General features: G+C 36.8%; 1 protein-coding gene across 1 annotated transcript in view; it reads left to right on the top strand.

Annotated features, from left to right (window-relative positions):
- Nucleotides 1–13,857, top strand: part of TSHZ1 (teashirt zinc finger homeobox 1) — a 631,926-nt gene that overhangs the window by 130,456 nt on the left and 487,613 nt on the right. The window lies entirely within an intron of this gene.

Genomic DNA, 13,857 nt, shown 5'->3' with positions numbered 1-13,857 from the left:
TTACCAGTCTTTGGCTAGTTTGTATTGGCAAACTCTATGTACTCCTGGAATAAATGTGAACTTGCAGAATGCAAGGAAAAGGTCACTCTCATTTGCATGATAGGCTTCATTAGAATATGCTAAGGACGAGACCTAGTGTTTTATGACTTCAGGTGATGAATAGCTACCATATTACTCTGCTAGATGAAAGCATGTTTCAGTCACCTTAATTTACATGCTCTCTCTCTCTCTTTTTTTAATTCCAAGAAAAATCTTTTAGGTTATGGCGAGAGAGGAGCTTATTGTGTTTTGGACTGAATTATTTTATGTGTATCTGTGCTTTTTGAATATAGCAGAGTCTTGTAGGTAGAATTATTTGGAAGGCTACTTTTAAAGGCAAGATTAGAATAATTATAAAGCTTTTTCTACATTAGATCTTCTAGTGTTATAACTTTTGTCAGTCATAAAAGAAAATGGTTTTTTAGTGGTTGTTTGAATAAAATATAGGTTAACTTGTTGGAGCTTTAATTTTAGATTTTAGCTTACAGTCTTTAGTATGCAGTAGACTTATTACCTAGTGAGCTTTATTGAATCCTAGAATACATTGATTTTCACTTTAAAATAATGCAATTTCATCACTTCATTAATTTTTTCCTCTTAACATTTATGCTTAATTAGTACTATTTCTGCGCTAAGATTTTTTAAAATATAAAGTATAGTACTGCTGTTCTTATAATGCCCATTTTTACTGAATGCCAGGACACACAGGGTGCCTTTGTCAGTTGTTTTGGTGGCATTTGTTTATTGTAAAAGTTGTGGAGGTTTTGTAGAAATACAGATAATTCCCTGCAACCTGTATTTTTAAAGTTAAGAATTATGTTTCCCATTATACAAATGTTCTCATTTATGGTCTCTGATCATATAGTGATGGCTCCTATTAGCTGTCATTATCCTTATATTCTCATTATGAGAGAAAAATACTCTTGGCTCCTAAAAGTATCTTTATAAGAAGTATCAGCTCCTAATTAGCAGTGACTATAATCTGTTGGAACACAGGGTTAACACTTCCTAGATATGTTGCTATTATAAAGTTTCTTCATCCTTGAGAAGCTATCGCTGCTAGTAAAACTATGTAGAGAATGAAAAAGTGGACAGTTTTTTCTTTTATCAAATGTGGTTTTGTAATAAAATTGTACAATGAGCTTGCACAAGCTTTTTAAAATATCATTGCTGCCACTGAATAGGTCTGTAATTTATTTATTCAGGAATGTTGGAGGCATTTTTGATTTATTTGTTTTTAGAGAAGTTTTGTTAAGCGAGATAATGAGCAGAGCTGGTGTTAATCATTTACTGTGCAACTCTAAAGAATGAAAATTTTGCATATCTTTAGCACTGTTGGGGGAAATAAATTCACTCAATGCTAATGGTCTGTTGGTATAATTTTAAAAAATACTATCTTACTCTGGAGAAATGCAATATACTCTTGTGTTTTGCTAAAAGCTAAACTAATCAATATGTAATTATACATTTATATGTACATATGTATTAAGCAATCATGATTATTTGTTATCTGTAGAGATGAAAAATTAATTTGTTGTTGGTTAGTGCCATAGGTGACTACTGTACTTTCTCATGTATAGCCTCAGGCATACTTTTCCAACAAAGAACCACAGGTGTGTGGGGCCATGCGTGCCTGCATGGGTGTTCAGACGCACACACACGCGTAGTACATAGGAGATTTGTTGTAGTTGTTATAATTTGGAGTAATTACTGATTTTTAAATTCTTGGAGTGGTACATAGTCTAGATTTAAAATAATCCTAGTAAAATTAATGATGGGCATTTATTATTTTTTTTAATTTATTTTTTTTTTAAATGTTTTATTTATTTGACAGACAGAAATCACAAGTAGGCAGAGAGGCAGGCAGAGAGAGAGGGGGAAGCAGGCTCCCCGCTGAGCAGAGAGCCCAATGTGGGGCTCGATCCCAGGACCCTGGGATCATGACCTGAGCCGAAAAGCAGAGGCTTTAACCCACTGAGCCACCCAGGTGCCCCAATGATGGGCATTTATAATATTAATTATGCATGATAGGGAATCCTATCCTATGCAACTGTTATATTTGAGAGCGTTTAGATATCTGTTTAAGGAACGCATGGTGGTTTTCTAACACATAAAGATGAATTTATTTCAAAATCTCTTAACTGGATTTTATATTGAATTTTATGATGTTTGGATTTCCTTAAAAAACAAGTTGAGATTATGAAGATAAGTGTTACATAGTACAATAGAAAACTGAAGTTTGAATATGGGTTAAAAATCAGTTACTATGCTATGGTACCCATGTCTTAAATGGAATGTCTTTTTTAATGTTCACTCTTGATTCGACATCGTTTCCCTTTCAGTTCTTTCTATATGAATAAAATAGTGCAGAATTTGTACTGTCTGCATGAATGCTGGAAGGTGAATCCCGGAGTTTCTAAACCCATTTTCAGGTATTTCATAGAAGTTATTAGTTACTATAAGGAGATTTGAAAAGATATATGAACTCAAGTGAAGTAAAATAGCTGATACCAAGTTATAATTTAAAAGAACCTCGTATTTGCGTGGCACTTTTTACATGAAAATATTAATAAATTACTAGAATTTTGATACATCCATAAGTTAACTGAATTGTGAGATCTATTTTTCTGTAATTTTGCTACATGGCATAGTGTTCATTGTATTTATTTAGACTTACTATAGACCAATAAAAATCATATATGATGTTCAGTTATAATAACTCTATTAATTAATGATAGTTTGTCCTGGCCCTGGTATCATAAAGCCTTTTGTGCATTTCAGTGAGATTAGTGGAAAGTCAGACCTACTTACTGTTAAAATGGAAAGCATTTTTCTATCTCCGTGTCTGGGGCTGCCTACTTCTTATTTCTTTAGTACCAAGTAAGTTTTTTTTCTCATCACAAAGTGCATATGACTTCTCTGATAAGTATTTTCTGTTGCTGAAGTGTTCCTATCCCTGCAGCTATGGCACGCACCAGATTATTGGCTTGAGTATTTGAATTTAGGATTGTCTAGGAGGGAATGCTTAGAACTTTTCCTGCTTCCTTGGTAATGTCTCCACCCGTTCCTCAGCATGCACCCCTGCACTCCAGGTGGGAGCTGGCAGGGAAGAGGGAGAAGGGGGTAGAACCAGGTCATTGATGAAGTACTGAGACCTCTGACCTCCAGGTATTAGCGGGTCAGCAGTTAGAAAGCATGCATCGAAGTACATGTCTCTTTTGGCAGCAACTGAAAAGTAGGTATGTTCTGAAACAGGTGTCTTCCTTTCCGAAAATGTCCTGACATTTGGACTCTGCCTTTATTTAAAAGCTCATCTCTAGCTTAACTTAGCGGGAGAACATGCTTCGGACCACTCCTTTTCAGTCTGGGTTAATATTCCTGGGAGGAAGAACATGATTGTAAGACTATTCACTGAACTTAATTAACTCCAAAAATACACTCTGAAGGAGGACTCACACCAATTATAAAACTTTATAAGAGAGTCCAACATGTTTTAATTTTCTAGGATCAAAAAAACACACATGCTTATTTAAAAATGAAAATGAAAAAAGTAGAATGTGAAGGATTAAAAGAAATAAGCTATTATGATATTCTGAACATTGAATTACTTTATTATTTTTTAAAAGATTTTATTTATTTCTTTGACACGCACACACACACAGCACAAGCAGGAGAGCAGCAGGCAGAGGGAGAGGGAGAAGCAGACTCCTGCTGAGCAGAGAGCCAGGCTTGGGGCGACCCCAGGACCCTGGGATCATGACCTGAGCTGAAGACAGATGCTTAACTGACTGAGCCACCCAGGCACACCCTCCCCCCCCCGGCCCCCGCACATGGAATTAAAGGAAATTCTGTACATAAAAAAATATGTATGATGCCCAGAATGTCATTAAGGACTTTATTGTTTATTTGTTGTTTGTTTAATTTTGTATTATGATACTTTTTATAGAGCTTCACTTTAGAACATATCATAAATATTCTGGGCAAAATAAGAAATATGGTAGATTAGCTTCCTTTGGATGCTCTATCGAACTACCACATACTTGGTGGTTTAAACAACAGAAATTCATTTTCTTGCAGTTTTCGAGGTCATAAGGCAGACTTTGGCATCACTGGGCTAAAGATCAAGATGCAGGCAGGGCCGCATTTTCTCTGTGGCTGTTGGCAGCCCTCCACTGTGGCCTCCTTGCATCAGTCCCCACTTCCCTGGTTCCTGCTGTGTCTTCTTTTATCTGTCATGTCTCCCTGTGCCCTGTAGAAGGACACTTGTGATTGCCCTTAGGGCCCTCCCTGATAACCCAAGTGAATCTTCCAAATTTAGATCCCTCATCTCATAACATCAGCAACCCTCCTCCCCCTTTTAAATTGGCTAACATTTTCAGGTTTCAGGAATTAAGACCTGATATTTGGGGACGGTCCCTCTGCACTCTAGGATGTGTATGTACACTTCCTTTAGGCCTTGCCCATCAGCCATTTCTCCTTTGCAGTGGCCAGTCCAAAGCATTAAGAAAGTACCTTATAAGCTTGTCTCTCTCACATGTGTAGGGAATAGTAAAAATTGAATCAAGGACAGCTTCGTCAGTGCCTGTGTCCAGCTGTACTGTGGAGTTCAAGGCTAAGGGATAGCAGTTTGGGAGAAGGGCTTTTGGGAAACGGACTCAGGTACTCCGCTTGTATTGATATCATGCTGCTTCTTCAGCACAGACAGGTCTTTAGATTTCCCTCTTGGGAGGTGAATAATTACTGGAGCCGACTCTGGGTGTCCCCTGGTAACCTGGTCTCCTCTCTGCAGTACCAGCGCAGAAGTAGTAACCCAGCAACGTCTCTTTTGGCTGTTCTTCCGCTGTGCAAATGTGATTACTGCTGGGATTTGTCCATCGGGTCCATGCCAGTCTGTCACTGTCACTCATTGTCCTGGGGAAAGTTGGCAGAGAACCAGCGTCTTTTCTCACTATTAGTAGATGACAAGCAGCTTCATCATAGGAAGTCTGAGATCATCACTGGTCGGGTGATGTAAGAGAGGCTGCTGTACAGGAGGTGGTTTAAGAGAGCCGCTCGGTCAATAATGTGTAAGATTTTAGGCAGTAAATCCATTGTAAAAAGTAGAAGTAGGTAAATCATTAAGACCTTTTCTACCATCATATTTGGAAAACCTTGTATGCACTCATGTACACACACATTTGCATAAATGTATATTCATGTATGTGTATATGTAAATGTTCATGCATATGTAAATGTGTATGTTTACAGATGCACATTCATGATTCGAGTGGTTATATAACTACCTCTAAATTAGCGTAAAACAGCCTTAAGATTTAATTAGAGTGACTATTTAGGATGAGGATGTAACGAAAGATACCAGTTACCTAAGTCATTTTACTATAACCTCTTTGAATGAATCGTGTTGGTGAAAGGATGGTAGTCCCTGTCAAATCTCAAACCAGGTAAGCCCAAAACCAAGAATTTTTAAAGCATTTAAGGGCCATTGTAGGAGTGGCTTTTATTACCATAGGAAGGAAACCAACTCTTTACTCTGCATCCTCATGAATCAACCTCTTAATTATAACTTGACTTCCCATGTGGCTTTTTAATAGACGATAGAACATGCTAATCAGTCAAATACAAGCATTATGGTTTAGTGTGTGTGTGTGTGTGTGATACTTATCTAAATATAACAGTGTCCTGATTTATTCAGATTCAAACTTTTTTTAATCATTTGATCAGATCTAAATACAGTCTGAAATCACATTATTGGGACCCCAGAGTGAAGAAGTTCTTGGGCTTGAGATTTTCTCTGACATTGACTTTATCTTTAAAATCAGTAATTCGGAATTTATCTTTAAAATCAGTAATTCCGACTTTATCTTTAAAATCAGTAATTCCGACTTTATCTTTAAAATCAATAATTCCAACTTTATCTTTTAAATCAGTAATTGCTAACTGGTTTTCGTCCGAAGTATATTCCATGTATATTCCGTGTCTAACCTGTATGTGTGAAACCCTAGCAGTATCTCTCGGTTGTCAGATAAATATACCTTCGTCTGTGTAACAATGGGCAGCAGCTCTGGCATGAAAACAGCCTCCCCAGTATCTGCGATGAGGACTGTGAGCAGGTTGGAGGTGCTGTCTAGTCTCTGCTGCTCTCCAAGCAAACCACCCAGCGGGGTCACACAGAATGAGGAGTGAGAACCCGGAGCGATGACAGGTTTTAGAAGGAGAAGCAGTGTAGTTCTTGTCTGGAATTCTGCACCTGGTGGGAAAGCTGAGATGACAAAGAATTCCCGAAGTCCTTTAATTGTATGTTACACTGGGGTGGTTCTTTCTGCAGTCAGAGGGCTCTGCTTTTTTATTTTTCACCTCTACTCTGTATTTGTTCTAGCAGAGAAGAAAGTTGGAAGACGTTATTTATTTTTAAAATAGTTCAAAAGAAATGAGAATATTCACAGAAAACATTTTTTTTACGAAGATACTGTTGTGTAAGGCAATTCTATCTTTCCTCTTTACTGTAATATTTGAAAGGACATACTTTCTTCCATGCAAAGAGAATACCACTTAGAAATTAGCAGTCTGAAAGAACTGTGAAATACTTGTCCTTCCTCAGTGTGGAGTGAAAAATAATTTACTGAGAGATGAGACCAGTACCTTAATTAGGTTGAGATACATGAAATTGCTGACTTTGACTGCGTTTTTCCTATAAAAACCACAGTTTTATTTAGTTCAACCTAATATTTTCTTTAGAGCTAGGCTGGTTCATGTTCTGTTCTATCTTGAATACCTATTGACACAGTGCTCAACTGTACTCTGGGCTGTTTTGTTTAAAGTCAAGTCAGAAGTCAAAAATGAAAGTAACCATCTTTTTGGTGGACCCTTTTTTTCTTTTGTTTCTTCCTCATTTAGTTCTTAGTGTCTTGCAGATTTGCCTACTGAAGTCACAGAGAAGCTTCATTTCTGCTGTCTTAGTGTCTTGTCTAGTGTCCCCTGTTTCTATCTTGTAAGTGCTGTGGTTAAGATAAAAAATACTGTGGTTACAGTGTATATGATATGTCTTCAATATAGCTAATATTTGAACTTAGAATAGTTATAGACATCGAGGCCAGTTAGGGTCTTTATTTTAATTGTTCAGAAAACGGATAAGGAATCCATCAAGTAAGGAAACAGAGATGGGTGGGTAGAGGAGGAGAGACTCAAGGGATGTGGAGCTGAGACTTGCTAACTGATGACATGAGTGTGGCTTGGTGTGGTGATGGTTGACTTTAGATTTGTGATTTGGAAACTTAGCCAGAAAGTGGTGTTTTATTAACCAAGATAGAGAACACTGGAGAGAAGGAGCGAGTCACAGGGATTAGGGATTGCAGGGTGAGGGAGAGTTTTTGTGCCGAATTCACAATGACCATCAAGCGTTTGGGGTGGAGAGCCTTAGTAGGCAGCTGGGAATCAGAGTTAAGAGCTAGAAAGATGGATTCAGGCTTCAGATATGTTTGTTTGTTTGTATGTTTAAGAATCATTCTGTGTGTAGAACTATGGCAGTGATATCACCAGACAGAGTAACTATATTAAAAAATGAGAGCGCATATTTTTTCTTTTTTCTTTTTGATACTCAATGAGAAGGAACATGAATGCGTTTGGTCAGGATTTATGCTGTCATATCAGGTGTTTGTGTGCATGTGTGAGCGTGAGTGTGTGTGTGTGTGTGTGTGTGTGTGTGTGTATACAAGACATCCCAATTCTTGTTTAATGTTTTGGTTCATCTTTAGTTAAAAAGTGTAAGGTAATACGATACTATGAAGCTTTCATATTTATAACATAGGCGATTCTGAGTTCTTAAATTACCAAATCAGATAAGGACTGTTGTAAGGTTTATTTGAAGTATATAATATTCCCTTCTAGGATAGGTAGTGATAAAATCCTAATGAGTTGTCACTGTTTTAAGATCTGTGAAGTTCCCTAATTGGTATTCATACAGGTACTTTTAATGGAAATAACCTCTTGCAATCTAAAATGTTGTGAAAGAAATTTTACTACACTACTTCTGCCTTTATCTGGAACATTTTGCTTTTTTTGATATTTATATATTATGTCTGTTGCCTCTAAGAGAATAGGTATATTATGATTTATTACCTGCTTCCTGTTTATAAGGTACATGTTTTTTGTATTTTAACATTTTTGAAATTGTGGTGTGTTGTGTTTAAAGTTAATTGGGGCATTAATTTGATGTTTTCCACCTTTGGAAAAGATGTTAGCAAATCAATTGTGTATCTCAAAATCAATACTCAGAATCAGAATCAAGTAAATACTATACACTAAATTATCATAATGCACTACCACAGGCATTTACTATTGTCATGGGGCACTTGGATTAGTTGATTCCAGTTTTGGCTCTTCAGTTATTTTATAGTACTGAGTTTAGTGTTTAACCTCTGGCTGGAAACACTGATTTTCCTGAGACCTTCAGGCAGTAGATTAACACTGAGAATTTATTAATGAACTCATTATTCCTCTAACAGTCCTCTGTCTCTCTGTCACCTACTTAGGGAAATGATCCCCCACTTGTTCTGTGCTGACTTCCCCTTCTGAAGCTGGGAATTTCAGGGTTTCTGGGATTTGGATTCATCTTTGTATTTCCAGCATAGCCTGGTGAAGTGGCACGTGCTAGATGTAGGCGTGGAAGTGACCGGGAGGTGGGATCCCGGCCTTTCACTTGCCCCAGAGTCTAGCACCAGCTGTGCTTTGGGGGAATCCAGGACTCCTGTGGACTCTCTAGATCACCACCTGCGTCATCGACCCGTGAATTCTGTAGCTCATTTGGATGCTTTTCTTTTTAAATAGCATGAGAGTGTTGGAAGGGATATCCAGAAAAATTTACTCGCCTGTATTTATTATGCTTTTTGACTGTTGAATTAAGATATTAATTAGAGAATATTTGGAAATTTAAGAAAATCTTAAGCAGAAATTTTAGCATAATCTTACCACACAGCAATAATCATGGTGAATTCTTAGTTGTGTATCTATAGTTATTATTTTGTCTGCATTTATGTCTGACCAGAAATGAAAAACACTCATTTTTTTCAAATAGTTCTAAAATGTTTCTCTTTACTTCTTTTTAACTAAAACACCAGATATTGATATATTCCTTATTGTAGCTTTCTAACTTCACTTGTCTTTTTTTTTCTTTTTTGGTCTAAATAATAGGTTTAAATCAAGGTCCTTCTAAAAAAATCAGTCTGTCATGAGAATATAGGTTTATGTTTGGCTTGGTTTCTCTTTCACTAAAGCTAGCTATACTTATTTATAATTCAAAAAAAAAAATCTCTGTGTCTACATTTTTATGACTACGTTGCACAAAAGAAAATAACTATACTATTTCTTTCGTAGAAATATAGCAATAGGAGTTATTATGACTATTTGTAGAGTATTGAAGTCTGTCTCAGTGAATCTATGTGAGTGTGACTTTTCCTGATTTAAGAATGTGCATTCAAGTTATTGCTGTACTCTTCAGTTCTTGAGTGATTGGAAAATGTCGATTTTCTTATCATAGAGTACCAAATGAATATGAGGGCTAAATTTCCTCTTTTTTGATGGAATTGCATTTTACTTTGTATCTAGTTCTTTTAATCTAAAAATTGGAACAAAAGTTGTGTTCTGGATCCCCATGGTTCTACTAGGCAAATAGTAAGGATGTACTGCACCTAAGATGCACCCACAGACACCGTCATAACTGAACTATCATCACCGTCTTAAGGTTTGGCGTCGGAGGTTTAAATGCCAGGTTTCTGCTTGTGAAAGTAGATGTGGGTGGCATAAAGGACTGGCAGGATTTGTTTATTGAAGAAATACTGCCTTTTTAATTTTGGAGTTTGGGCTCAAGTAGAATTTTGAGGAAAAGTGTAGTATGTAGAATTTATTTTATTATTATTATTATTTTTACTCTCCTGTGTTGCTGGTGTTTTAATATAAATTACTGCTTGACTTGCTGTTACAGTCCTTTCTTCTCAGTTTCCTGGGCCAATCTCCTCAACTGCCCCTGCCTTTTAGCACGTGGTTGTCTTCTGTGTGGCAGGCTGCTGGCCATGACTGTCCTGCAGAGTAGTGGAGGAACGCCGTCCTCCCAAGTGTGGAGACCACGGTTGGGTCAGACACACACAGCTGTGGGGATTGCAGCCCTCCTTTCTCTTTGGATGTTCAGTACTCTGTCTGGAGTGGGAAGAAGTTATTTCTTCCCAAAGGTTCAAATGAAGTTTTAGATAATATTTACTAACGCTTTAAATAAATTTGACTATAGATATGTTGCCTATTGTTTTTGAATGTATTTAATTTTTTTTTTTAACTTTACTTATTTGATAGAGATCACAAGTAGGCAGAGAGGCAGGCAGAGAGAGAGGAAGGGAAGCAGGCTCCCCGCTGAGCAGAGAGCCCGATGTGGGTCTCGATCCCAGGACCCTAGGATCATGACCTGAGCCGAAGGCAGAAGCTTTAACCCACTGAGCCACCCAGGCGCCCCTGAATGTATTTAATTTTTGAGTAATGGAAATGTAGTTACTATTCTTGTTTGTAGACGTACAGGTTTTTATAGGAGAGAAAATGAGAATATGGATACAACCAGAGCACTTAGAAGCTGATAGATTTAACATGGAAGTTTTTGCTGCAGTAGAAACTATGTAAAAAGCAAAATTTGTGTCTAGGAATCAGGAAAAATTGGAAACAACCCAAATGTCTATTACCATGATATGATCCCGTTTTTGAAAAGTTAAAAAATAAGCCAAATTAAGCAATATAGTATTTATCATATAATTTTATATTATAAAACATATTGTTACATTACAATGGTATAATATAATATTTATTAGATTATGTAAAGGATATGGACATATGTTGTAAAACTACAAAATCAAGTGAAGGGATGACAGAATTATTCAACATATACGTATTTTCAGAGAGTAGGCAGTGAGATTTCGGGAAGAGCTCACAGATACTCTTCTCCATACTTAGGTTATTTACGTGTGTTCTTTGCTCAATTTAAAGTATTATATAAAGAAAACATTTCTTAAGTTCAATTTAAAAAGGCAATACAATAATCGGTTACTTTGTTGCCTCGGCGTGTCCGGGCTGCTGTAGCTTCGTAGCAGAGCCTGGGTGATTCCTCACAGCGCTGGAGGCTGCAGGTCCAAGGTCCGAGCACCTGCAGATTTGGTGTTTGGTGAGAGCCTGCTTCTTGGTTCATAGACTTTTCTTCTTATGCTTCTGGCGTAAGGGGTGAGGCAGTTCTGTGGGCCGGGTTATTTTTTTTTTTTTTATAAGGGCACTAATCCCATTCATGAGGGCTACACCCTCATGACCAGTTACCTCCCAGCCACCGCAGGTCCCAATTCTGTGAGGGTTAGACGTCGGCGTGTGAGTTTGGGGAGGATACAAACATTCAGTCTGTAACACTTTTGGAGAATCATAAATGGACACCCAGAGGTGAATGAAAAAAAATCATCTAGGATTATATGACTAATTATGTCTTTTTGGATACTGGTAAGTTATTTTAATGGTGTTACGGAAAAATAAACTATTATATGGAAATTTGTCTGATTTGGACAAAAGGAACTCAAAATTGCTAACTTCCTATTAGCCAATAAAAAATTACTGTTGATTTACAGGATAGTTGTCAACATCAGATATAAGAAAGGATATAGGAAAACACTGTAAGATTTAAGTGCTGTTAAAATATGACATCTTTCCTATTCCAGTGTTCTTTGCAAACAGAATTATTTGATACTGTGGATCACAGACTTACTGCTTTGCTTTAAACTGTATTCTTGTTCTCCTCTGTTCTTAGTAAAGGAACGTGCATGGATGTTTGTATTCTTGTTCTCCACTGTTCTTAGGAATGGAACGTACAGGGTCGTTTTTGCATTAGTTACTTCAACACACTTTCTCCATCAGTTCCTTTGAAAAAACCCAAACACAGCCAGTTTTGAGGAAGGGCAGTTACGTGTAAGTAAGCATTCAGAGTAGTCAGGCGTCTGTTTTGTCTGGTTCAGGAAACTAGTCTGTGGTGTCCCCTCCCATACCATGCCGCCTGGCTTGATCCCTTTGCTCGGGTTCCCGCTCCGGAGAAGGCTGGAGCTTGGCCAGCCCCATCGTGCGCGAGCAGCTCAGTACCTGAGTGTGTTTAGCAGTTGGTGCATCCCTGCAGCTGAAGCATGTAACGCATTTCTCGTTCACGTCCATTTCTAGTCTGTTTTCATTCACTTAGTGGATTCTTTTTTTACTTCATCTTGCATAGAGAGACATAGCATTAGTAATTGAATACTCACCCACTGAAACAGAAACCACCACCCTGATTTCATCAAAGGCACCTGGCACCCACTCATTTACTGATAGGACTTTCATAGCATTCTTCAGACAGACTCAGTTTATATTTTGAAGAATATTTGCCTGAAAAAGAGACAGTGTGTGAAATTGGGTAAATTATTTTTTCATATTTACTTGATTGATAAGAGGTTAAATGTCATAAAGTACAACCACTGAGTACTGTTTTATTTCTAAAGTTAAGTTCCACAGACTGTAAGTTTGGCCTTTTATTAGATTGCTGAAGAAAAGTATCTGGGCTTAATAAATTAAAAACAAGTGATTCTGCCTTATATACCTGGCATGTGTGTATTACATCATGGTACTCCTAGTCAGTTGTAAATGCACTTAAAATGCAAGCATATCTTCTCTGATAATCTTTTATTATCCTTATTTTAAAAAAATTACCTGGTTGACTTAAAAGTGAAATGATGTGGAGATTAGTTTTTGCTGATTTGTAAATTTATGACACATTCTTTTTTATGAATAACTTTAAAAAAATTTTTGTGTTTAGGTAAGTTGTTCAAAAATGTTTCTAAGAAAGTTTTGTATGTGGAAACATCTGGTTTGTCAGCTTACGTCGTGGAAAATCATTACCTTTGTAGTGTTCGACAGTACAGAGCACATAACAAGCACCGAGTATGGTCCTCATTTGGCGACACAAAGTCCAGAACAATGTTCATGCTTGTGAATATGAGTTAAATTCATGTTATCTTTTAAGTGGAACATCAGCATTTTGAAAATTAACAATGAACGGCAGTTTCACAGTGGGACTGAGAAAAGTAGACTACATATCTACTTTGAGGAGGAAGTAACCTGAAAGGAGTCAATTCTATATTTATATACAAATATATATTTGTAGGGAGAATTTTAAATAAGTTTAAGTAACACTTAATGGCTGTGACATTGCATAGTTTGTCAGGTGTGCTAGCTGGGATGCCACCGAAGAAATACATATTCTGGTTTTAGGCATTAGAAAGTTAAATATTACTTGGTGATGTTTGAGTATTTTCAAAATACTACCAGTGTGCATGTGTATGTAGATGAGGATATGTTGAAATATTTAAATGCTGAAAAGAGTTTCTTTTTCTAGGTTAAACTATTATTACCCGACATGAGTCAGTGTTTATAAATACAAAGTTGATTTTTAGTAATTTTCACACAGTTAGTTTTGAGATTGGGTCACTTTGCTTTAATGTCACTAAAATTTTAAATTCATCTCAAAGTTCTTCCCTCTATAAATAGTGAACTCTCTGATGATTTCTGTCTATGTTTGGCCAGCAACTATCAGAAAAAGCTTGTAAAGTCTTTTGGTATTTAAGACATCATTATTTGGCCATATCCTTAGCATCAAAATTATACATGGCAGATTTAGCCTGAAATCAGCTGATGTATCATTGTTGTATTTTATTTATTAAAAACCTTAAAAACAGCTAATGGATTTTTTGTTTAAAATAGTATATATCGATACAAAGAAGGTTTTGATTC

The sequence above is a fragment of the Lontra canadensis genome, unplaced genomic scaffold (assembly GCF_010015895.1).
Source record: "Lontra canadensis isolate GAN:19392208 unplaced genomic scaffold, GSC_riverotter_1.0 scaffold44, whole genome shotgun sequence".
Taxonomy (NCBI): Eukaryota; Metazoa; Chordata; class Mammalia; order Carnivora; family Mustelidae; genus Lontra; species Lontra canadensis.
This window is presented reverse-complemented; position numbering and strand designations above follow the sequence as displayed.